General features: G+C 42.8%; 1 protein-coding gene across 1 annotated transcript in view; it reads right to left on the minus strand.

Annotated features, from left to right (window-relative positions):
• METTL24 (methyltransferase like 24) overlaps positions 1–26,830 on the minus strand; it is a 103,843-nt gene that overhangs the window by 70,473 nt on the left and 6,540 nt on the right. The gene's annotated exons all lie outside the window — the stretch shown is intronic.

Genomic DNA, 26,830 nt, shown 5'->3' on the forward strand with positions numbered 1-26,830 from the left:
GGTGGGATGGACACAGAGCATCAGCTAGGCTCCTTGGCCGCTTTAACTGTCTGCAAAACAAACATGTCTGTGCACAGGCGGTGGGGAGTGGGTTCGGAGCTGCTGTCATTACAGTCGCATCAGTCACAGGGAAGCAAGCAAGGCCTGAGAAAGCCCAGCTACCAGGTTAAGCAAAAGACTGCAAAGGCCTGGGGACGTCTGACTCTTCTGATCAAAAATAAACTCCACCTGACCCCATCAGGCTCTCTCAACTGTGGCTTTGTATTACTGTGCCTCTCCCCCATGCGAAGAAAAACTCCTCTATCTACTAGAGTTTCCAAAGCTTAGAGCTTCAGAACCATGAGCCTCCCTAAGGGCCAGTTATGTTGTCGAGGCAAAAGCCTGAAGTCCTTTGGGTGCTTGGGTGCCTTCCCCAGCACAGGGAGACAAGGGCAGCCACACTCAGTCTTCCAGATCTCAGTGTGCCTAGCATCTGGGGCTGTGCACCTGCAGGAGAGGACCCCGGAGCTGTCACCACCAAGGCTGACAAGAGTAGCCTCCTAGCAAGGGGCTGCTGCCTTTCAGCAGAGGACGTGAGGAGCACCGATGAGCACAGTGGTTAGAGATGAAGGCTAGGCCTCCTTTTGCAGCAAGGGTGGTGGGAGGGATGAAGGGCTGGGGGATCGCAGTGGTCTGGAAGAAACGCAAGTGGGATCCCTCTAGTCAAAAGGAAGCTCTAGTCATGAAGTCCTTTCTAGAGTTCCAAGTCCCCCACCTGTACTTATCACCACTTAGAAACCTTCCAAAGCCTTGCTGTGATTCTCAGGGGGAGAATAGCGCTCAGGGTGCAGGGTGGGGAAGGGGGTGGGGTGGGGAGAGAAGCCCCATCTGCTGGGAGGGTAGATGTCTGGAGTCAGGAAAGACGCTGGGTGTCTAGGCACAGGGGTTCCCGCAGTGCTTAGACTGGGCCTTTAAACCCCCTTTTATGATGCAGAAGGAGGCAAGGGAAGGTTCTAGGGACAGATAAATGCACCATTCACGCATACACATTGTTCTTCACTCAGATATTGCCAGGATCTGAATGTGTGTGTTCCCCTCCCCCATATTCATAGGTTGAAATCCTAATGACCAAGGTGATGGTATTAGGAGGTGGGGCCTTTGGGAATAGCTTAGGTCATGAGGGTAGGGCCCTCCTGAATGCGATCAGTACTCTTCTAAAAAAGACCTCACAGAATTCCCTAGCCCCTTCCACAATGTGAAGACCTGGAGAGAAGGCGCCAACCCTGAAGAGGGCCTTTACTGGAAACCAACTCTGCTGGCACCCTGACCCTGGACTTCCAGCCTCCAGAACTGTGAGCAATAAACTTCTGTTCTTTATAAGCCACTCAGTCTGTGCCATTTTGCTATGACAGCCCAAACAGACTAAGACTAGGTATTATGACAGGAACTGTCTGTCACCCACCCCCTCCCAAAAAAAAAAAAAAAAAAAAAAAAAACCTAAACAGGCTAGCCCTGATATACTTTAGTGCAAATGTGGGGGGTTTGCCCCTGGATGGGGTGGCCTGGGTGACCTGGGGTTGAAAAGCTAGGAGGAGTGGGGGAGCAAGCAGGTCAGTCAGCATCAAGCCAGGTGTGTGAGTTTGGGGAAGAGAAGCCCACCCTGGCATGGGGGTCTGAGATAAATGTGGACACTTCGTAAGTGATAAGCGTTATTCCAGGTCAGATGTGATTAGCCTCACATCGTGGCACAAGGCCCAAGAGCCCACAGTCTTACCGTCTAGACAGGTCCGTGCCTCCTTGTAGTAGCTAAGTGCGCTGCAGCTTTCTAGACTTAAGGAATCCTCACTGATTTCCCACAGGCTGTCTTGTTCTCAGCTGCCAGTTTCATGGGCGTGCAACCTATGCAGTCTTAGAAGGGCCTGCGCTTGGGGGCGCCTGGCTGGCTCAATCGGTGGAGCGTGTGACTCTTGATCTTGCGGTTGTGGGTTCAAGCCCCATGCTGGGTGTAGAGATTACTTAAAGGTAAAATCTTAAATTTTTTTTTTTTTTAAGAAGGGCCTATGCTTGGCTCAATGCTCTGCTGACACTGTCTTGAAATTAATAAATGTTGAACAAGAGGGCTCACATTTTCATTTTGCACCAAGCCCCACAAATTATGTAGCCAGTCTGCCCTGAGGGGCACCCTTTTCTGGGAACGCAGCCTTTTCTTATAGCTGTCTTGTTCTGTGAAGGCTGATCAGGCAGAGAGTCTAATCAGAGAAAGCCTGAGAACATTAACATATCTTCCCAGGTAATGCCTTCCGCCACCCCCCTACTTTCCTTTCTTCTCTGAAGTAGATGGTGATTACCATGTGGTCAAACAATATTCATTGAGCATCAGCCACCCTGTGCCAGACACTGGTCAACACAGATACGAATAAAACCTTGACTCTCCCGGGGTGCCTGGGTGGCTCAGTCGCTTGACCGACTTCGGCTCAGGTCATGATCTCGAGGTCCGTGAGTTCGAGCTCCACGTCGGGCTCTGTGCTGACAGCTCAGAGCCTGGAGCCTGTTTCAGATTCTGTGTCTCCCTCTCTCTCTGACCCTCCCCCGTTCATGCTCTGTCTCTCTGTCTCAAAGATAAATAAACGTTAAAAAAAAAAAAACAAAAAACCTTGACTCTCCCAAGAAGTGCACAGTCTGGTGGCAGAGACAGACACACAAAATAACTTTGGCAGGTAAATGCTGAAAATTAGGGAGAGCAATTCTTTTCAGGAAGTACTGAATTATGAAATCATAAATTATAAGCACAGTTAAGTACAAACGCCTCCCAGTTGTGCCTGGTCATGTCCTTGCATCAAATGACAAAGTGCCTTTCCAGGTCGCCCCCGCTGTCTGCACAGCAACGCAGAGCTTCAGGCAGGCTTGTCCAGGTCTGGGGTTTAAAACTCCCCATGTCTTTCTCACGCGGCCACTCACAAGTGTGCCAGCATCTGGCCCAGGAGCCTCTTGATAGAAATGATAAAGTTCACCCATCATGGTCTTCCTCTAAATCAGGGATCAGGAAACTCTTTCTATAAGGGGCCAAACAGCAAATATTTTAGGCTTTGCAGGCCATACAGTTTCCACTGCAATTCCTCGCCCCCTGCTGTAGCTCAAAACAGCCACAGACAGTGAGTAAACCAATGGTCGTGGCTGTGTTCCAATGAAACTCCATTTACAAAAATAGGTTGCAGGCTGTAGTTTGCTGACCCCTGCTATATTTGATTCGAATTTGGAGGCAGACTGGCCTAGAAGAGACTGTTTACTTGAAATAATGCAAGATTATGATATCTAGATTATAACTAACTTTGTCATCTGGGTGACTTGGGCAAATATCAGCCAGGATTCCAGCAGGATACAATAGGCTCCTTCCAACTGGCTAATCCAAGAAGAATTCAATAGACTATTTATAAAGGCGTGGGCAGGATTTAAGGAAACCGATAACGAATAATGCAGTATCTATGACAGGTAGCACCAGAGAGACTTTACAAATCCTAAGCCGCAAGGAGCAAGAGGAATTTATGGAACCCAGAGAGGGAAACTTTATGGAGAAGGCATTTAATAAAGGAACAACGCCAATCCAGGGTGCCTGGGTGGCTCAGTCAGTTAAGGGTCTGATTCGGCTCAGGTCATGATCTTGTGGTCTGTGGGCTCGAGCCCCGCATCGGGCTCTGTGCTGACAGCTCGGAGCCTGGAGCCGGCTTCAGATTCTGTGTCTCCCTCTCTCTCTGCCCCTCCCTTGCTCATGCTCTGTCTCTCTCTCAAAAATAAATAAACATTAAAAATTTTTTTTTCAAAAAGGAACATAGCCAATCCTGTCACATCCAGTCCTATTATGTATGCACACCAACTGTCAAAGCCAAGAGAAGGCAGAGAAGAGGGAGGCTACGGTTGTCCATGCAAAGTCAGCCTCTGGAGGTGCAGAGGAGGAGGAGAAGAGTGGATGGTGGATCTGGAGAGACAAATAGAAGGTCTCCTGCACAGCATTCTTCGGAAAGAAGCAATGAGACTCGACCAGGGAGTCATCCATTGATTCAGTGGGCATTTGTGCCTTGTGCCAGGCTCTGGGTTACAATTTAATACAGCTATAACCCAATAAATGCAATGAAGTTCATAGGAGCTCTGATGGAAATTTCCATAGGGTAAGTGGGGTCACGAAGAGATCGAGGACGTAAACATAGCTCCAAACTAAATGCCAAAAACACAAGTGCAGATTGCGGAAATCTGTCTCTACTGCAAGAAACCCAAAGGCTTCATGAAAGAGACACCTTTAAACACAGCAGAAGCCACTCACCCTTCACTAACACATAAAAATAACTTCACAGACCAATAATGGTGAATCCATATAGCAGGACTATAGAATTATCTTCAGAATCCACAGACAAGATCCTGACTGCAAGCTCATATTTCTCATGTCCAACTGATTGTCGACCCCGATGAAGCTCAACATGGCAGCTGGAACAGCGACTATCCGTTGAGGAATCTCAAGTGGAGACATGATAGGAATATACAGCAAAGAGATGCCCCAGAAATGCTCTGGCTTAATGCTTTGCTCGAGCTGTTTAAAAAACACTTCACATAAAGTAATGTTCCTCCTGGAATCAGTCTGACAGCAGTTCGTGATTATTACCCCAAGGAAACCACTAGCTTTTATCATCTCTTTCAATTATCATTTGTCTTAATTCTCTGGTACATACATCAATATTTGTCCCTCCAAACATCCCACACGCAGAACTCTCTGAGCACCTTAGAACACCAATGGCCGGTATTAAGTAGAACAAGGCAAACACACCCACCCACCAAATCTTTTTGTTTTAAGAAAATTTGTCATGATTTCACCCCCAAACCATTCCCTAAATGCCAGGATACACTATTACCCACATGCTGCAAATATCATGTGGCCAGAACGAGGCTACCCCCATCACTCCCAGGAGGTGGAAACACGGATTCCCAGTCCTGTTTGCCACCCCCGCTTCCCCTCTGGATGGGGAAAGGAGCTGCTTCGGCAGAAGGGGGTGGACGTACTGTCATTTGAGGCTGGTCTGTCTGTCCCCAGCAGACCTGGGCTAAAATGTCAAATGGGGCACACACAATGAGCGGCCACCAAGAAGTAGGCCTCCTCCTGAGCCAACCCAGGGAGGAGGGTCCCTCTACTCCGTTGCAGTCCAAGGTCCTGCTCCCTGAACCACCAGGCCACTCCTATAAAGGAGCCCCTCCCCGAGCACGGACAAGCGGCACAAGGAAGACAAGGTCCCAGATTTCTGAGGCAAGGAAGCAGCCTCCACTTTGTTTGTCAAGGCTCTATCTGCCACTTTCTTCAGGCAATGTGCATTGAAAAGTGAGCCGGCCTCCTCTAATATGTTTTGAGTGCATAGAAAACATTTCCAAAAGTTACGATTTAGGACAGCAAAAGATATACACCGCGAACTCATGTCGCTCTCAGGCTATTTTGCAGACATCTGAAATTCTGCTTTCCACAGGGCAAAAAGTGATCACTGAGTCAGTCTCAAAAAGACCACAAGCATCGCCATGAGGCTTTCAGATATTTTTTATGACTTATGATTTCAGCATTAAATTTGTTTCTTGAAAACAAAAATGATTCTTTCAAGCCAAAGGAGCTGAATTCCAAGATTTTACTATTAAAAGATAATACAAGAAATAAAGCAATGTTTTAACATGCTCTTTTGCCTACCAGCCTACACGTATGCACATAATAGAAATGCATTAATTCGAGACCGTAAGCCCCAAGCAAAACTGACTGCATTTAAAAAAAAAGTTATTACAAAAAAAGCAGACCCACCCATGACCTAGAAAAGAGAGCCATCAATTCCACCTGGTGCAAAAGCTTTCCTTGTCTTGAAATGTGGAATAACGGCTTCTTTTTTCGTAGGCAGTTTCCCCACACCCATGAATGACCTCAAGTAGCTCCCGTAGAAATTGTCAAACAAGGAACAGTACCACTATTGCACATTTTTCAACATATTTGTGTAAAATACAAACATAAGCCAAAGGAAGGCTTCTAATGGCCCATTCCTCTGTACTTCAATGCGACAGGTCTTTAGGGACGAAATTGTAGGATGAGTGATGTAAAGGGTGTTTCTTTACCGTGCTGGATAATTGGCAGAGTGATTGGGACATTTTTATAAAGTTGCAATACTCCTAAGTGCACATTCTCACAACTAGGAAGCTCCAGAAAGGTTTTAGAACCAGCAATTTTATATCGGGAGAGATGGCTAACAACTGAAGCTCTGCGTCTTTTCTGTGGAAAAGAACAAGGTTGTGAGTCCTTGAGGCAAACTAAACCATCCACTGAGCATGTGTTGATGTGTCAATGTTGGGGAAGCCTAAGCTTTCTGGGAGGAACAAGCCCAAAACAAGAAAAATATATCTATTTTGCAATCTTGTGCTAATTAAGAGCATCCGTTAGTGGGCAGGAAAACAACGATTGAAGGAAATTATTTATTCCTTTTTAGGAGAAGGGAGTTGTGGGAGTTGTAGAGTCAGTCCCCAGCAGGACATGCGACCAGGCACAGCTGAGAGCGTGTAAGCATCAGCCACAACCTTTCTGTAACATCCTCAGATAATCACGGTCTTTAGGACTTGGACTGAGTGAGTGTGCAGGGCTCTGTGAGTCTCTGGGGTGGCAGTGAACACGCATTCCCCTCTGCATGCTCAGGCCCTTTTTCTTAGTCAGTCGTGCTTCAAAAAGAGCAGGGGTCAGTTACACGTTTTGTGGTGACATTTGAAATTCAGGTACCCGGTGCAAAAATGTCATTCAAACAAAGGAATCTCAGTTTCAGTTCTGGATAAGATGTGTAAGCACACCCCCACCCTGTGTCTTGCACTGAATCAGCACTAAAACCTGGACAGAACACACAGAGCAGTGATTTGAGGAATCTGAAAAGTAAACACTAACAGGCAGATTGGAGAAGAAGACCAGAATTCAAAGTACCACTGAACAAGCAGTGAGGTCACCATTGTTTTTTCTTCTGAGGTCCTCTTTCCTGGCCTCTGCTCGAGACAGCCACACACTGGAAGCAGGCATTGGCACAGACCAAGAGCATCGGGAAAAGCCCTCCAGTTCAGGCTCCAGCAGAGAAGGGGCCTCCTAAGGCTCAGAGACAGTGAGAAAATCCTTCATTTTCCTCTCTCTCTCTCTTTTCTCCCCCTCTATTCTAGCATCCCAATGCCTGGGCCATCCCACTGCAGTGATGGAAGTCAAGCAAGGGGGCCACAGGCACCTAAAACTCTAGAGGAGAGGGCAGCTCACCCTTTTATCTGTGGCTATCACCCCAAGAGGATGGGGTAAATGCCCCAGCGAGTGTTTTCTGTCTCTTTCTTCTGTTATCTTGGCCTTGGACTCAGGCACAGTTACCAGAGGTATGCAGTACAGCATGAGTAGAGCAGGAATAACTAAAGCCCACCCTTTCTGGTCAGGGGTTCAGAAACCACAAGGAACCGGAAAATACTGGGAAAATCGTGGAAAAGGAAAGCAACCCCATAAAGTGGTTTATGAAGCCCTGGGCCGTAGGAACATGGATCTGACCCTTGTTAGCATACCAAAGGCTTTGGGAGCCAAGCCGACTGACCTTTAGGTCAGGGTCCCAGACTGGACACTGGGTGGCATGCATGTGGGAGAGGTCTGAAAAAAAAACATGGCAAAGACTTTGAAAACAGGACTGATATTGAAATTACGATCCACAGAAGGCCGGCTGAAATGTGAGGCCTCAATCCAACCAGATTGCCTGTGAAAACAAATATATCAACCTTATCTATAGTATTTAATCTCAGAGTTTATGAGTTATGACTCAGAGTCTCATAATACAATATGCAAAATGTCCAGGATATAACCCAAAACTACTCGGCACATGAAGAGAATCCGAACTGGTGTGGGAAAAAGACAATCAACAGATGCCAATACAGGCATAACACAAATGTTGGAATTATTTGAAAAAAATTAAATGCAACTGTTCTAGAAAAACTCCAAGAAGCAAGGACATACATTCTTGAAACCAGTGGAAACACAGAAAGCCTCAGCAAAGAAATACAAGATATAAAGAGCCAAATGGAAACTTCAGAACTGAAAAATGCAATAACCAAAATAAAAGTCTCATGGATGGACTCAGCAGCAGAATGGATAGGACACAAGGAAAGGTCAGTGAACTTGAAGACAGATCCATAGACAGTATCCAATCTGAACAACAGAGAGAAAAAAAATGATTTTTTTGGCGGGGGAGGGTGGGTAGTAAAAAGAGCCTCAGGGACCTGTAGGACAATATCAAGAGGTCTAACTTTCAGATTAGACTCCCAGAGGAGGAAGAGTAAGAATGCAGTGCAGAAAGGAAAAAACAAAATTGAAAGATAGAATGGCTGAAAAGATGCTCAAATTTGATGACCGCTCTAAACTTAAAGATTCAAGAAGCTCAGCGAGCCCCAAACAGACTCCAAGAAATCCCTGCCCACACACATCATAAGCAAACTGTTCCAAACTAAACATGACGACAGAAGCCGAGTCTAATCATCTTGTGATGGACTCGACTCGGTGGTGGGTCAGGGTCCGAATGGCGAGGTGGGAAAGGCAGAGCCCCTCCCCTAGGGACCTCTTCCCCAGAGGTCCCCTCCCTGTGGAGGCACAGTCCTACCTCTCCAAGTCCATCTGCTAAATGCCTCTGGCAGCAGACGGCACACATGCTGAAACCCAAATGCAGAGCAGCATTTTGAATCCTTTCCCCATCAATCTGCTGCCTCTGCAGCATTACACAGAGTGTAGGCTGGGAGGCAAGGGAACCAGAAATCAAATCAACTCTGACAAGAAAAAATGCACTATAATTCAAGCAGGCCCTGATAACTTTTAGGAAGGAATTAAGGACAAGGAAGAAAAGACGCTCAGCTCTAGACTGAATCTCTAAGTTACCCTGGTAAGGTGGAAAGAAATACCAAACAAATTTGAGCTGGGTTTTGTTCTTCAACCGACATCTTTAAATTCACCATGTTTTCTGTGTGTGTGTGTGTGTGTGTGTGTGTGTGTGTGTGCATGTGTGTCAAAATAGTTCAAGTCTGGGTGAGATTGGAACCCCCGAGGGAATGGCTAAAAGAATAAAACATATTGTATTTTAGGTTTTTCTCATAGACAGTAGAAAGAGCAGCCAAATTCCTGGATAGATCCAGTGAAAGGCAGAGGCTCTCATTTGGTTTCATGATATAGAAACTACACAGCATCTACATGCCGAGTAGGAACTCAAATGTCAAATCCTGTTTCTCACTGGGGTAACACATAAGCAGGAAAGGAGGGAGGAGTCTCATTTGTCTGTAAGATTATAGAAGAAAGGTTGCCTAACAAATCAAACAGGAACTGGAAAACAACACTAACCACATTTTTAAGGATTTGTGTTCTCTAGCTCTCTCACAAACACACACACATATACACACGCATGCATACACACTTCCACATATATGCATGCCCTATTCAAAACATATAGGGGACCCAGACCCTCTGGAAGTCAAAATCCTAGAAGTTTGGGGGACCTGGGTGGCTCAGCTGGTTAAGCGTCTGACTCGTGATCTCGGCTCAGGTCATGATCTCACAGTTTGTGAGTTCAAGCCCGCATTGGACTCCTCACTGACAGTGCAGAGCCTCCTTGGGATTCTATCTCTCTGTCTCTCTACCCTTCCCTGTTTGCTCTCAATCGCTCTCTCAAAATAAATAAATAAACTCAAAAATTTCCTAGAAGCTTAACATCATCTGAATCAACATCTGCTAGGAGTTCGTGGACTTACTTCATTTAGAAAACTCCAGCCAGTTAACATCTCCCCAAACATTCACCAGCTCCCGAATCGTCAGCCTCAGGATAGAAAGTCTGCGGCACCCCCTATAAACCCATTTTAAGGATCCTTAGATCCTGAGTAGCTGTCAAAGACAAAGGAGAAGTAGAGGGTGGGGAAAATAAGAAAACTACCTGAATGGAGGGAACGGAATCAAGGAATCAAGAAGGGAAGACAGGAAAGGGGGTTACGAGAGGAAGGAGGGGATACTCCCCCCAATACCTGAATAGCTACCTCTATCCTCCCCACAAAGTCACTTGGGACCCAGAGTTGTCCATGAGGGGTGCCTAAGGCCTCTTTGGTGCCTCTCAGCCCACATTGGTCCTCAATCCTCAGGCCAGCCCACAGATCTCCCCATGGTTCCCTCACTGTAATCCCAAGACTTCCACTCACATCCATACGGATGCCCCATTAGCCTCCCAGCCCTAGAGCCTCTAAGGAGGCTCTGGGGAATAATGTCGAGCAGAATGCCTGTCAATGGTAAAGCTCAGTGCTGTTGAGCAATTTTACAGAGAAAGGGTTTCAGTTCTAGAGTCTAAACAAGATGTGATTTTCATTACTAAAGAGAATTAACATGTGTCACCCAGAGTCACCAAGTGCGGAGAAACAGGGGTCGTGGCAGAGAGAATGTATCCAAGAGGCCGCACTGAGCATCTGAGTCACAGAGCTGCGGCACCCTGCAGCCACCCTGCAGCCACCCTGAAGGCTGACACATGGAACAGCAGCCGAGTGTGGCACAGCACATGGGTGGGAAGCAAAACCTTTCCTGGAAATCAATTGTAGACACTGTATGGTGCCTTTGAGAAAGGGCATAAGCAGGCAAGGCATAAGGTCCTCTGCCGTGGGTAGGACAGCCCAGGGTAGGTAGAAGGAAAAGAGCACAGCAGAGTCCAGGAGCCCAGCCAAACCACCCACCATTTTGCACATGGTTCAAGGGCATCATCAGTTTTCTGATGAGGCTATCACACCCCATTGAATACAAGCCATCAGTTGCACACAATTACACACGTATGCACATACGTATGTATGATTTATGGGTTTTCAATACATTTTCACTCATTATTAAATCTTTGTCATTTTCATATTGTCCATACGGCCACTCTCTGGTCCTTTTTGATTGTGATATAGTTTTAGGTAGCCTGAGTGAATCCTACTGACAATTAAAAATAAGACTCTGGTGCTGGGACATTCCTCTCATGATTCTGTATTTATACAACATTCTTCTGTCTGAATGCACTGTAAGTTATAGTGCCTGACAAGCAGAAGCAGCCCAATAAATGTTTCTTTTCCATCTATGGGAGGCTGCCAGCAGTATAACACAAGGCAGGGCAAGCTCGTTGCACAACTCTGGAACCAAAAGCACTTAAGCTTCAAACCTAAATGGAAGGAAAGATCTACAATCTTTATCACTAACTGGCCCTTTTTAGGAACATGAAGCATTGCTGAAAGAAGCAGACCTTTATAGAGGTCAATTGGGTTTGCCACCATGGAACTTTCTGGACTCAGAGCTCTCTGGTGAATGAGAGCAAGAATCCCTGAGGTTAGAAGTGGAGCCGTCAATGTGGCAGCCGACCTTGGCCCAGTTTCCTTCCCCATTTCAGACTGGAAATAACAAGAGTAAAGGGGACAAATTGGGCAAATAAATATAGCAGATCTAAACTGATGAAAATGTTGACCATATTTCTTAATGGTATGAGAAAAAAAGACTGGCAGTCCTTATGTTAAAGAAAAACAAACAAACATCTTGGAAGAGCTTAAAAAGCAAACACATTATAGGCGCACCTGGGTGGTTCAGTCGGTTAAGCGTCCAACTCTTGATTTTGGCTCAGGTCAGGATCTCATGTTTGTGAGTTTAAGCCCTCCTGAGGCTCTGCACTCAGAGTGCAGAGCCTGTTTGGGAATCTCCCTCTCCTCTCTCTCTGCCATCCCCCACCGCCTCTGCTCGCATACATTCTCTCTCTCAAAATAAATACATAAACATGTAGAAAAAAAAAAAAAAAGGAAATACATTCTAGAATCTAGAAGACAGAAACTATTCTAGCTTTTATTTTTACTTGTTTTATGCATGCGGAGAATCACTGTATTCAAAGAGAGCTTAAGGATGAGCTAGACTCCTTCATATTATAATTGAAGAAATCAAGATATCAAGATATAATTGAAGAAAATCAAGCTCAGAGAGATGAAATGACATATCGATGTCACATAGGTAGGAGGAGTTGGGCTGTGACTCAGAGCCAGACCTCTAGGCAACTAGTCCCATACTTGCTCTGCTACATTATGCAGCCCCCATCCCAGGTCTCAGAGTTTTATCTTCCCCATAGGAAGTTTATACTTTTCCTATTAGTATAGACTTTATATGTTATTTTAATCCACTGAAATTTTGAGGATGTTTGTTACTGCAGCATAACCTATCCTATCCTGACTGATACAGGTACCTACAAGGCACTAGGTAAAAGATGGTTATCATTGTTGGATATGAATCCCCACAGAACTCTCCCAATGCCACAACGTTAGAGATTGAATGGTAGGCTATAACAGAACGTTGGTTTTATGGATATTCCCAGGGAAAGAAAAGAAGTATAATCAAAGATAATTCACTGCCAAGACTCAGAGAAGTTAGGAGGTGCTCATATAAATACTATAAGGAACTTTTTAGGATTTTATAGGGCCTTCTAGGATTATAAAACAAACCTTATTCTCTGGTCTGCTCCCTAAGTGCATCTTGTCCTGAACATACCTTTCCTCTCCTACCAACAATCCTCTCTTTTATTCACTAGTCAGTTCAAATTCCACTTATTTTGTCTCATGTACTTCCCCCAAACTTCCTATTCACTCAAGCCTTAACTATGTGCAAGATAAACTATGCAAAGCAGGTTCTTCAGCAGTTATTGCTTGCACTTCTCATTTTATATTTAATCAAATGTTTGCTGTAATCTGTTTCAAGTACGTTGGTCTTGTTTCTCTAACCAGACTACAAACCTCATGAGAACACCATGTATTTTACTTCGTTTACAGTCCCCCCACATAAATGATTCCAAGGGACATTTTTATATTGATTTAAATGCCAGGGAGGAAAGAACATGACATAATTCTTGGGATTGAGGACAATTTTTTTAAATAACTTTGGATGAAAGTAGGGATATCCACTAGCTGGGTTTCATAGTAATACCTCAATCTAGCCAAATATAAATACTACTTATTTATTTATTTAGATGGAATCAAGTTATCAACCTTAAATGTGTGATAGATAAAAAGGGCAACAACGATTTATGTACCGGTTGTAAAATTTAATCGGAACCTGTACATATATATTCTATACCTTGAAATCATCAAGTTAGGTGTTATCCAAACCTATTTGTTAAGAAGAGAACTGAGATTTTTCTACTATATAAAGTTTGTTTTCATAATCCCAAAGCTGTTGACCTGTAACCTCGAAACTATAAACACTTGCTACAGTCAATTTTATTTGTTAAACGCAAAACTATGTTTGACTCAAAAGGCCGATCTCACAAAGCCTTGAAGGGATGCCCCTTCTGTTCATAACTGCTCCAGTCCCCCTCATCCCACCTGCACAACTATGCATGCAGATTCTCTTAAAGGTAAACAAATGCATTCCTCCTTGTAGGAATTCATTTTACAAATAAAGTAACTCCAACATACTTGAAAACATGTGAAGTTTTGCTCTTCTTCAACATTTCTTACAGTGGGAGCATTCTTAATCTCTCTACAAAACTAACTTGTCAGGGGCACCTGGGTGGCTCAGTCGGTTAAGTGTCTGACTTTGGCTCAGGTCATGATCTCACGGTTCGTGGGTTCGAGCCCTGCATCGGGCTCTGTGCTGACAGCTCAGAGCCTGGAACCTGCTTCAGATTCTGTGTCTCCCTCTCTCTCTCTCTGCCCTACCCCACTCATGCTCTCTCTCTAAAATAAATAAACATTAAAAAAAAAAAACTAACTTGTCAGATCAATGGACATTCAGCATCGTCTCTACCTGTGCTCTCCTGCTGCTACCAGTGTAGCTGTATTTTCACCAGGAGTGACTTGGTTTGTTCCCAAACCAATTTACATCAGTTGCACAAGTTATTGAACTCCTATAATTTAATTAAAATTAGGTAAACTGATGAAACCTGTGCACAGAAAGAAAACAGTTCTCTTTTCTACAGAAACCAAGTCAATAAAAGCTAGGTACTATTTTTAAATGCCGTTGCGTTAGGTATGAGTAAAGCAACTGTAAAACGGGGTAACAAAATCACTGAAATCTAAAGGTGTTTTGCACGTAGGTTGCCTCACAAGTGTTAAGTTCTTGCCCCACTTTGAAGAAACCAAAATTGGAAAAGGGTGATGCAGTTCAGATGGGTTTTTGCAAGAAAGACCAGAACTCCAATCAGGAGCCAAACTCACAACAAAAGACTGGCAAACAAATGTGCATGCGTGTTTTGAGTTAAAGCAGACTGTGTGTATGCTTTTTGTTAATCACTGCTTTAACTACCTTCTACATAACTGACCAATTACTGCGAATCAGTGACTTTCCATAGGAGGCTTCTACTCACCTTGCTAAATAAATGGTTGTAGAGATTCCACACGCACACAGAGACAGGGCGATGTTATTGATCAACTTAGATGCTAGACTAATGCCAGTGTGTAGCTGGAGAAATACAAACATAAAGCAGGACTGTGGACAAGGCAGAAGAGTCGAAGAGATGACCGCAACTTCTTTTATGTTTGTTTCTCAAGAAGCTACCAAGTTTTCTGTCTTAAAAAAAGTGTTTTTTTTTTTTGACATTCAACATTTTTACAATATAAAACAAGCACTTATTTACAAATAAGGTAACACAAAAATCAATACGAGGGAGGAGCCATTGGCTACTACCCTGAAAACAAAACATGGTTCTTCTCCCAGGTGCAGCTTAAGGAGACCGAGGAAGGCAGAACTGGCCATGGATAGGATTGTCCGCCTCAGCACCACCTCCAGGCGTGGGCTGGTGTGGGCCCCACCCTCCAGGCTGTTGGGCAGGACCCCGGGCTCCACCTCCTGAGGCTCAGCCCAGCTGGCAGTGAGGTGATTCCAGGAGACAAAAGCCCATCACACTGGGGCAGCTCTCACTTAAAACTGAACATTTGCCGGGCACCTGGGTGGTTCAGTCGGTTAAGCGTCCGACTTCGGCTCAGGTCACGATCTCGCGGTTTGTGAGTTCGAGCCCCGCGTGGGGCTCTGTGCTGACAGCTCAGAGCCTGGAGCCTGCTTCAGATTCTGTGCCTCCCTCTCTCTCTGCCCCTCCCCTGCTCGTGCTCTGTCTGACTCTGTCTCTCAATAATAAATAAACGTTTAAAAAAAAAACCCTGAACACTTGCTGCGGATGCTTCTCCACCAGGTTTAGGAGTCAACCATCCCAATCATGATTGACAAGTCTTAACCCGGCACCCACCCCCGTGAGGGAGGAGTGGTCCTTCACAGGAGGCCTGGGGCAGGGGAGGCAGAGGTATCTGTATTCTGCAAACTCCTATGCCCGATTCTGATCCACTCCCAGATTAAGGGCTTCATGAGGCCCATGCTCCCCCTGAAATCAACTGCAAACAAATGTGTGTGCAAACAGATGTTCGTGATTCTGGAATGCTTGTCCATGGCTTCCATCGGATTGTTTTCATCAAATTTTGTAACTCCTGTCTACACAAGCCACAGGAAATTTGAGAAGAAACTGAACATAAGAATTCCCTACACAGAGCCTCCCTGTTGTATTTTTCTCTGTCTCTAATTTTTTTTTCCACCAAACTCCAATCTGTTCCTATTTCTACCCTTCTATTTTTAAATTGAAAATTTTTGCCTTCAAAATAACTATAATCCAAAAACTCCTTGAATAAAAGACACAGAAAATTAAATTTCCAACTTCCCTTACTCACTTCTCCCATTCCTATATGGTTTTATTATTTTTTTTTAATTTATAAACCTTAAGAGCACTTTTGATCTGTTTTTTTCTATTAAGTTAATGGCTTGACCAAACATATGTACCTTTAATTATCAGCATCCTAGTTTACCTATATTTTTTAAGTAACAAAATTATATATATAGTATTTTTTTTTCCTGTTCCTTGTCTCAACATATCACCATAATGAGAAAGGACACAATGTTATATGTGTAAACAGACTTCAATCTATGCTAGTGGTTTGGTTTTATAAATAAGAACATTCCCTGTCCAGGAATAAGGCCCAGGCATTCAGATTTTCCAAAACAATTCTCTGTATCCAGGGTACCAAAATGAAGTCAAACACTTAGGTTTCCAAACTGATGTAGCTCTCTGCTTCTGATTGAGGTTAATGTCCTATAAGTGCACATTAGTTAAATAAGCCATTTTTTTTTTTTTACTATTTCTGTACAAAATGAATATTCACTATTCAAAAGAATATTCCCTATCATAATTATACAATCAGTTCAAATTTGTTCTTAAGCAATGGAAAGCATGCTTGAAATTCCACCCTGACAAAACAGCTAAAATTAAGCTTTAAAATATATTAATTGACTTGGAAAATATCTAAGAAGCCTTAATATCAAACCTAAAATCTATAGTAATCAACATATTTTTCTGAGATCCAGATTTCAGCATGGATGTAGGGCATAGTATAGAGTAGAAAGAGTATTAAATCTGACCTGGTTTAAAACCTCTATTTACCTTGAAGCAGTAATTTAACAGAGTGCCTCTTGGTAGAAAGGAAATAACAACCATCTCACTCATAAGGCTATTATGAGAACCACCTAGGATAATGACGCAGCAAGCTTTTGTAAGCTTGGGAAGAGTTGTTTATAAGTGGGGTATCCTGGGAGGCGCCTGGGTGGCTCAGTTGGTTAAGCGTTCAACTTCGGCTTAGGTCATGCTCTCGAGGTTCATGGGTTTGAGCCTCACATCAAGGCTCTGTGCTGACAGCTCAGAGCCTGGAGCCTGCTTCGGATTCTGTCTCCCTCTCTCTCTGCCCCTCCCTTGCTCACACTCTGTCTCTCTCTCAAAAATAAATAAACATTAAAAAAACTTTAAAAGTGAAGTATCCGTATAACTGCTGTTCTCTTTAACACAAATGCCCAATTGGAGCAAACACATAGACACTACATTTCTGCTAAGCACGCCCATCCCCATTAATGAGCACCAACAGGCCAAGGGTCCAGGACTCTCCCACAGTGAATGTATCTTTAACTGAACAGAGAAAAGCATGTAGTTGCACCCTGGTCATAAATTCCATGGGCCTCTGGGCATTACTTTTACCGGAGGTATATTTCACATACTATAAAAGTTGCCATTTTAAACAATTGAGCGGTTTTTTATATATACACAGGTTGTTCAACCATCAACACTTTTTAACTGCAGGATATTTTCATCACATCAAAAAGAAACCCCATTCTCCATTCTCTCCTCCCCCCAGCCTCTGGCAACCACTGATCTACTTCCTGTCTCTATAAATTTACCCACTCAGGTGATTACATTAAAATGGAGAGATGCAATATGTTATTTCTTGTAACTGTTTTCTTTCACTTAGCATAATGTTTTCAAAGTTTATCCACATTGTGGCATGTATCAGGACTTCTTTCTTTTTTATGGCTGAATAATATTTCACTTTATGGATATACCACGTTTTGAGTATCCATTCATCAGCTGGTGGACATTTGGGTTGCTTCCCACTTCTGGCTCTTCTGAATAATGCTGCTATAAACATCTAGGTACAAGCTTTGTGTGAACCTATGTTTTCAGTTCTCTTGGGTATATCCCAAAGAATGCACTGGCTGGGTTATTTCCAGGAACTCTTGAACCCTAATATTCATGTCAGCACCCTCTGTGTAACTCATTTTCATGGCAGACAGAAGGCAATGTAGTTCACCAGGGAGCCCAAAAAATCAAAGGAGGAGATGAAGACATGCATAAAGGAAAAAGGGGAGTTCTGCATGAAGCAATACACTGCTGGTCCCAAAAATGTCCTAATCATATAATTCCCCATACCATACAAAAGCAGCTGCCATAGTTAGGATGAGGGGACCAACACTGGAACTAATTTGGCACAATCCTCCTAATAATAAGAACAACCAACATGTAATGAGTGCTCACTACATCCAAGGCACTGTGCTAGGCACATTACATGGGTGGTCTACCAGTTGAGAAGATGGGGAAACATGATTTTTTAAAACAAACACTGATTGCAGCCAATTCCCACCAGAGTGGCATAATTCATCTCTAGGCCAGGCCTGCAAGGAGAGAGAAAACCAGAAGAAGATAAACTGCCTGAGTAAGAAAATGACATGTATCTGGAATTTTCTGGAAAGTCAACAGAGTAGAATGGGAGTGGAGCTTGAAGCCTTGAAAAGGGAAGAAAGGAATTAAAGTATAGGCAAGGGAAGGCAGGATCAATGGTGCATGAGTCTAAGAAGCAAATACAGCCAGTAAGAAATCCTCAATGGCCAAGAAAACTTTGAGCAATCAATTTTAAGTCAATTTCTGTTTTGAACTGCATTAGTATCTCCCTCCATTACCCTGAGACCTTCAGCAAGGCCTGTGTGGGTGTCACACTGGGGGATTAAAAAATGGGCAGAGAGGGGAAAGCAGTGGCCCCAGGTAGAACACTGAGCAGGAATTCAGAGAGAGTGACCAGAATATGTAAGCTCCAGGTATTATCAGAACACTGGAGGGCAGGAAAAGTCCTGGACCTCTCATAGCACATGGCTTGAGCCATCTTACGTAGGAAGGGCTATGACCTAAGATACTGGAAAAGAATCTTTGACTGGAAAAGTCATTTGATTGTCATAATACAGTCTGCTCCAAAAAAATGCACTTGTGTTAGAAAAGGCGGGTAACTGGCAGTGGTAAACAAACACCAAGATTTAACTCACTTTAATGTTCACTGCATGGCAATGGCCTTAAAACAAAGACCTTGAAGACTTTATAATGACATTCCTGTGAATAGTTAGAGGATTAAAACCTTTTCCTCAGGGTCCCTGTTGGAAGTCAAGACCATTCTTCTCAGGAAGGTCAGTGGTCGCCCCAGGTGGAATGGTAATAGCTAAGTGGCCCTGGGTCCACTTCCATAGCAGGGGTTGGCAAAGGTTTTCTGTAACAATCAGATAATAAATACATTAGACTTTGTGAGCCAAGAAGCAAAGTTAAAGATATTAAGTAGATACTTACATAACAAGAGAAAAGACAAATTTACACATTTTTATTTCTTAAATTCAAAATATAACAATTGTGTACATTTTTTGTAATATAGATCCACTAATGAGAAGAATGGAATTTTTTTTTGGCATTTTGCTTCACTGGGATTCAAAGTTAATGTTACCTGGGGTGCCTGGGTGGCTCAGTTGGTTAAGCATTCAACTCTTGATATTGGGTCAGGCCATGATCTCATGTTCATGAGACTAGGCTCTGTATTGGGCTCTGCGCTGACAGTGTAAAGCCTGCTTGGTATTCTCTCTCACCTTCTCTCTGTGCTCCTTCCCCACTTGAACTCACTCTCTCTCTCTCTCTCTCTCTCTCAAAATAAATAAATAAACTTAAAAAAAAAAAACCACAAAGTTAGGGGCGTCTGGGTGGCTCAGTTGGTTAACTGTCCAACTTTGGCTCAGGTCATGATCTCGTGGTTCACAAGTTCGAGCCCCACATTGGACTCTGTGCTAACAGCTCAGACCTTGGGGCCTGCTTTGGATTCTGTGTTTCCCTCTCTCTCTGCCCCTCCCAGCTCACGCTCTCTCTCTCTCTCTCAAAAATAAATAAAAACATTGAAAAAACTTAAAAAACCCACAAAGTTAATGTTTCCTATCATAAGGTAGGTTTCAAGTGCTCATTTATAAAAACCATTCTTAGCTCATGGGCCATACAAAAACAGGCACAGGCCAGCCAGATATGGCTTCTGACCTCTGTTCTATAGTCATCAATGTTTGAAGCAAAGTCAATGCTGGGTGCTCTGTTCCAAGAATCTGTAGTGTAATACCTTGATTCAGAAATTAAACACCTCAAAAGGACTCTAGAGTAGCTCTCGAAAGATTCAGATGTTCCTCAAACACATAGGTCTAGCACTGCAATGACTGAAATAACCATCCTTTCAACCAATATTTACTGAGCACCTACTATGTACTGGTACTATCATAGTCACAGGGGATGCAGTGGTGAGCAGGACAGATGAGCACCTGATCTTCATGGGGGATAAGACTGCAAACAAGAATAAAAGAAAGGTGGAGGGGGAGGCCCTGGCTGGCTAGTTGGTGGAGCATGGGACTCTTCATCTCAGGGTTGTGGGTTCAAGCCCCATGTTGGGTGTGGAGATTACTTAAAAAAATCTTTAAAAAAAAAATCTTTAAAAAAAAAGAATAAAAGAAAGAAAAAACTGTGATCAAGTAGGAGTGCTATGGAGAAAGTAAGAAGACATAACAAAAGAAATTGTGGATGGGAGCTACCTGGATAAAGTCATTTAGTAAGAAGTTCCTTTTGCTCAACATTCTCATCAACCTTTTTTATCAGACCTTTGGATTTTTTCCAGTATGATGGGGGTAAACTAGAATCCCACTGTGTTTTGATCTGCTTCCATGGTTTATTGGTGGAACTAATCATCTCTCTGTATACTCATATTGCTCTCTCATATATATATATATGTATACATATACATATATATACGTGTATATATATATATTATATATGACGTACATAATATAATGTATATAATAATAATGTAATTATAATTATAATGTAATATAATTATAATAATATAATGTGTATATATATAATATATATAATGTAATCCCCTCCTTATTTTTCTGTTCAGTTGTCTATCTCTCTCTCTCTTTTTTTTTTTTCTCTTTTTTTTTAACCTATGTGTATGGGGGGGGCTTTTGTTGGTGGTAGTGTTTTTATATTTTGGATATTAATCTTTTATTGGTGATACATATTCAATATCCTCTCCCAGCCTATGATTGTCTTTTAATTTGATTTTAATTTTTATCTGGTAAGTAATCTACCTTATGTAAGAATTGGTTGTTAGCTACCTATCTCAACAGGCAAATGGAAACAGTCATGGGTTTTGAGTTTAACCCTTCATTTCATCCCACATAGCTCTGTTTTACCCAAATTGGTAAATGTCTCTGAGCCTGGGCTTCCTCAACTGCAAAATGAGGACAATTCCCACCTCATCGGTTTCTTCTGAAAATTAAATGAAAGAACACTTGCAACTCCCCTAGCACAGGGCCTCTCCCACCCCACTCTTAAATCGTAAACTTCTCGAAGGCCTTATCTTCCCTGTACTACCAAGGTCAATACTTAAATTTTGGTTTTTTGTGTTGGTTAAACTAAGTTTATCTTTTAAATGTATATAAAATACCAAGTATAATAGTATGCAGTTAATTGACTAAAATATAGAAGGCAGGATCAGAAAAATAATTTAGTTATTTAACCCATGATTACTCCACTGGCCTCCTTTGAACTACACCTTCCCTGCTTCCTCACACTTCCCTCCTGCACCATGTGCACACGTGCATACACACACACACACACACACACACACACACACACACACAGGCCTGGAGCTCAGTTTTCTGACTTCTGGAGCTGCCACAAAGCTTTGCTCCCTGCATACACCCCCCTCTAAACGCCCCCCTCCACACACACACACACCGATGCTCATCCTAATTAACTTACTCTCCCTCATTAACATAGGATAAAAATGCTTCCCCAAATCAGACACCTGGAAGTATCACAGTTTCAGTCTTCAAGTTATATTACAAAGCTGCAGTAATCAAAAACAGTATGGTACTGACACAAAAACAAGACATAGATCAATGAAACAGAACAAAAAACCCAGAAATAAAGCCACAATTATATGGTCAATTAATCTTTCACAAAGCAGGAAAGAATATGCAATGGGAAAAGGACAATCTCTTCAACAAATGATCTTGGGAAAACTGGACAACTACATGCAAAAGAATGAAACTGGACCTCTTTCTTACACCACACACAATAATAAATTCAAAATGGATCAAGGACCGAAACATGAGGCCTGAAACCATAAAAAATCCTAAAATAGAGCACAGGCAGCAATTTCTCTGGCACTGGCTGTAGCAACATTTTTCTAGATATGTCTCCTTAGGCAAGGGAAACAAAAGCAAAATAAACTATCGGGACTACATCAAAATAAAAAGCTTCTGTAGAGCAAAGGAAACAACCAACAAAACAAAAAGACAGCCTACTGAATGGGAGAAAATATTTGCAAATGACATATCCAATAAAGGGTTAGTATCCAAAATATATAAAGGATTGATACAACTCAACACCCAAACCCCCCCGCCCCAAATAATCCAATTAAAAAATGGGCAGAAGACATGAACAGACATTTCACCAAAGACATCCAGATGGCCAATAGACACATAGGAAGATGTTCAACCTCACTTATCATCAGAGAAATACAAACCAAAACTGCAATGAGATATCACCTCACACCTGTCAGAATGGCTAAAATCAAACACACAAGAAACAATAAGTGCTGGTGAAGATGCAGACAAAAAGGAACCTTTGAACGTTGTTAGTGGGAATGCAAACTGGCACAGCCACTGTGTAAAACAGTATGGAGGTTCCTCAAAAAGTTAAAAATAGAACTACCCTATGATCTGCTAATCACACTACTGAGGATTTACCCCAAGAATACAAAACCACTAATTCAAAGGGATGCACGCGCCCCTATGTTTATTGCAGTGTTATTTACAATAACCAAATTATAGAAGCAGCCCAAGGGTCCGCTGCTGGAAGAATGGATAAAGAAGATGTGGTAGATATACACGACGCAGTATCATTCAGCCATAAAAAAGAACGAAACCTTGCCATTTTCCACGACATGGGTGGAGCTCGAGGGTATAATGCTAAGCGAAGTAAGTTAGTCAGAGGAAGACAAGTACCATATGATTTCACTCATCTGAGGAATTTAAGAAACAAAACAAAGGAGCAAAGGGGAAAAAAAGAGAAACAAACCAAGAAACAGACTCTTAACTATAGAGAACAAACCGATGGTCACCAGAGGGCAGGAAGGAGGAAGGATGGCTGAAATAGGTGATGGGGATTTAGAAGTGCACTTGTCATGATGAGCGCCGAGTAACGTACAGAATTGTTGAATCACTATGTTGTACGCCTGAAACTAGTGTAACACTGTACGTTAATACTGGAATTTAAATTAAAACTTAACAAAAATTAAATTAAAATTTTCAAGAATGAAAAACATTAAATATCCCAACGAATATTAGGCTTTATACCCCCCACCCCCAGACACGGATGTCTATACCTTGTTGATGCCAAAGGGCCTGCTTCCCAGGAGAAACACAAGGCTGAACAGAGACCATCCTCATTTCCAGAGCTGTTCCCATAGGCCAGGCATCTCTACCTACATGCTTTTGTTTAATCTTGACAACTTTCATGTGGATTAAGCACTACTACTTTTCACAGAGGAGAAAACTAAAGACTAGACCAGGGATGACACATCCAGTGAGGACGGGAGCAGAATTTAAACTTCCAGCCTCAAGTATGAAAATATGAGCCCATCTCACAGATGAGGCTGCATGATAATCAAGTCCTTTCATGACAAGTGCAAATCCACAGAAACAGGTCTCCAAGAATCTCATGCGTTACCTTCACTGGCTTCCCCATATTCTACCCCCAAAACTGCTGAATGAGGAGGCCTCCCTCCACATGTGATCTAATCACTGTGCTCAATTAGCATTCTGTGAATTAGGATTTGTAAGTGATTTGTTGTACTCCACTCAAAGTAGATAAAAAACAAACTGAAAACACTTGCTGTCGTGTTATGCACAATAGCAAACACTGTATAACATGCATATTGCCTCTGATTTGGGGCCAGATCCTGAAAAGAAGTTTGGAAGTCTTTCAACTTGCTCCAACTAAAAGTAAGTGATCTCTATGAAGATGGGTTTAAACATGGAGTTTGAGTCATCTCCCCAGAGGCCTTCAGCTCATTTAGATGCATGGCTTTATTTATTCAAAACTTGCTTGCCTTCTCCCCAGAAAAAAAGACCTGCAGCCCATCATCCCATCACTGCTCTGTGCAAGGAATTGAACATAAACAATGTCAATGAGAATCACTGTATCTAACAAGCTCCAGGACACGCCACAGCAGTGTTTATAAGATGTAAATGGAGTCTTGTTTTATTTCCCCTGTTCTGCTAAATTCAGATGTCTGCTTCATTTTAGATCCAGGCCTCCTGAAAAGAGCTTCACGTGCTTTATTCAATACTGTCAAATGTGCATACTCAGTGAGGCGTTCAGAACGGCGAACAAGAAACATGACCTAGACGATGCCCGTTTAGATACGGATGATTGAAGGGTTACCATACTGTGGTGGCCGGAAGTGCTGCTCACCGAACATTTCCAGCTCTCTGATTTCTGAGCACAGGACAGGCCTCTGTCCTCCCATAACGGGTATGTGGCCACTGGATTGTCAGCATGAGTGCTGGGTGTGGGTTCCAGCCAGGACGTTTAATAATGCCATGCAAGACCCTCCGGGGCATTCACCCCTCTGCCAAGGTGCCAGGCAAGCCTCCAGATGGTGACTGCGCTGCCAGCCTGGGGTCCAGAGAGAGGATGACAACAGCACTGAGAGTCACCCCAACCCAGCCAACCAGTGACAGATACACAGCATGAGCAAGAAATAAACTTTTGTTAGTGTGAGCCCTGAGATTTGAAGGTTGTTTGTTATCACAGCATAAACTGGCCCCCTCCTGCCCGACACCCCGAACAAATGGTGCCATGAAAAAGGGCTTGATGTCTCTCGTGATAAGTTAGCAGATCTGTGTAATTTAGTATCTGAAGCTAAATGTTATTATCTTGTCAGGGAAAGATCCCTCGGCCCATAGTTCGCTCGGACCCCAATCATCATGTTCTAAAATCTGAATTAAATAGACCAAGCAAAATTGGAGAGAGAAAATTACAGTTGTAACCTTCCAAACTGCCAGTTCTAATTTATTGATCTGTCAAGGTTCTTAGTTGTAAACAATAGAAACCACTCTGGCTAGTTAAGTAGAAAAGGAATTGATTAAAGATTTATTAGCTTGCAGAATCTCAAGGGCAGGAACACCACCCTACTCGCCAGTGTAGACTACACTGCCCCACTGCTGGGCACAGACTCTATGGCTCATTTCACCAACCTGGACACGGAATGCCTCCAGTCGGCCACCATTGCTACTCCACAGCCATCACGCCACTTGTTTCTTTGAATCTCTAAGGTACAACCATATTCTCATGCAGGTATATCTGAATGCTAGGCCTCGGTTGCATGAATGCATTCTCGGTGCAAGGAAAAATGGGGAAATTCTTTTCTGGTGGTTTTTTTTTTTTTTTTTTTGTCTTAGAAAGGTGAAGAATTCCTCAAATACAGGAGAGAAATTCAAAGGTGTGGTCAAAAAGAACGATTAATACCCGCTACATCTTGGGTACCAAGTAACAGGGATGACTAAGGTCTTTAGGGTTCATTTTAGTCCACAGTCAAGTTCCCAGAGCCTCTCTGGTTTACCTCTCCCTCAGTTCTACCCAAGTACCCTTCCAGTGAATCCCTCTTTTGAGTAGTTTCAGTTGGCTTCCGTCACTTGCAACCAAGAGACTCCTGATACAGAAGTAATGGTATATTAAAGAGACTCAAACTAGCCAGTTGCAAACAAGACTGTAAATATTTAGATGCTCTGAAGAATTTTTCAGATTTGTTTATTTTATTTATTTATTTTTTTTTGCAGAGCAACTCTCTGCATTGACAGAAAAAAAATGAAACAAAAAACATACGACTCTAGCTTTAGTTTGAGAACCCTAATTGGGATAATGGGCTACGTACTGATTACACTTACTTTCTCTATTAAAAGTCCCCACAAACTACTTTTTACTTAAAAAAAAAATAAAAGGAAAAATGTTGCATCTACAAAGATCTTGTGTGCATATACCCAAATGAATTTTTAAAAATGAGTAATATGCAGAAGGTGCCAACTTACTGCCAAACGCTACATGGAAATAAGGTTATCTGGGGCGCCTGGGTAGCTCAGTGGGTTAAGCATCTGACTTCAGCTCAGGTCATGATCTCATAATTCATGAGTTCAAGCCCCACATTGGGCTCTGTGCTGACAGCTCAGATCCTGGAGCCTGCTTCAGATTCTGTGTCTCCCTCTCTCTCTGCCCCTCCCCTGCTCATGCTCTGTCTCTCTCTGAAAAATTAATAAACATTAAAAAAAAAAAGGTTATCTATAAGAATATATCTAGACAGAGAAATAGTTAACCAATAGAGAAATACATACACACAGAGCCACAGATGCTAGGCTTATTACAAAAACAAACAAAACAAAGCAAGACAAACAAAAAAACCTAAACTCTGCTTCTGGGTGCTCAGGTTCAAGATCCCTGAACTGGACTAGTTAAAACATTAGAATATGAGGAAAGCAAAACCTTAAGGATAAAACTGTACAATAACTATACCAAACAGTTAAGGAGGCCAAGGACTTGACTTCTTGAGGTAACTGAGGGAAGGCTTCCCCTTTCTCTAAGAATGGCTTCTGGAACAGGGAGGGGGCTCCCAGGCTATGATTACGGCTTGTGGCTAGAGCTGACTGATCCAAGGTGAGTATCTAAGACAGTAAGCTGGAGCTGAGGGAGGCCAGTCTTGTTACAGTAACACTTTAGGGAAAAGGTCAAGGAGACCTGGGATTTCCTGGGCAACCCTGCTCCTTCCCCCTGCACATGGTGGTCACTTAACTCTTCCTCCAATTCAGTGAGAAATTCTCAAGGTTTTCCCAATAAGTGTCTTTAATTTTTTTTGGTTTGTTTGGCATTTTTTGCTTAAGTTAGGTCAGAGTCCATTCTCTCTTGTTTATAACCCAAAGAGCATTACATTAACCAAGTATACTTCTCTGCCATCTTACTCTCCCCATTATCCAACTCTAGCCTTTAGTAGCTCATCTTTCTTGACTAGGAATGACTAAAAAGGCCCTTTGGTTTCTGTGTATCTAGTTTTT

Source organism: Panthera uncia (genome assembly GCF_023721935.1).
Source record: "Panthera uncia isolate 11264 chromosome B2 unlocalized genomic scaffold, Puncia_PCG_1.0 HiC_scaffold_24, whole genome shotgun sequence".
Taxonomy (NCBI): Eukaryota; Metazoa; Chordata; class Mammalia; order Carnivora; family Felidae; genus Panthera; species Panthera uncia.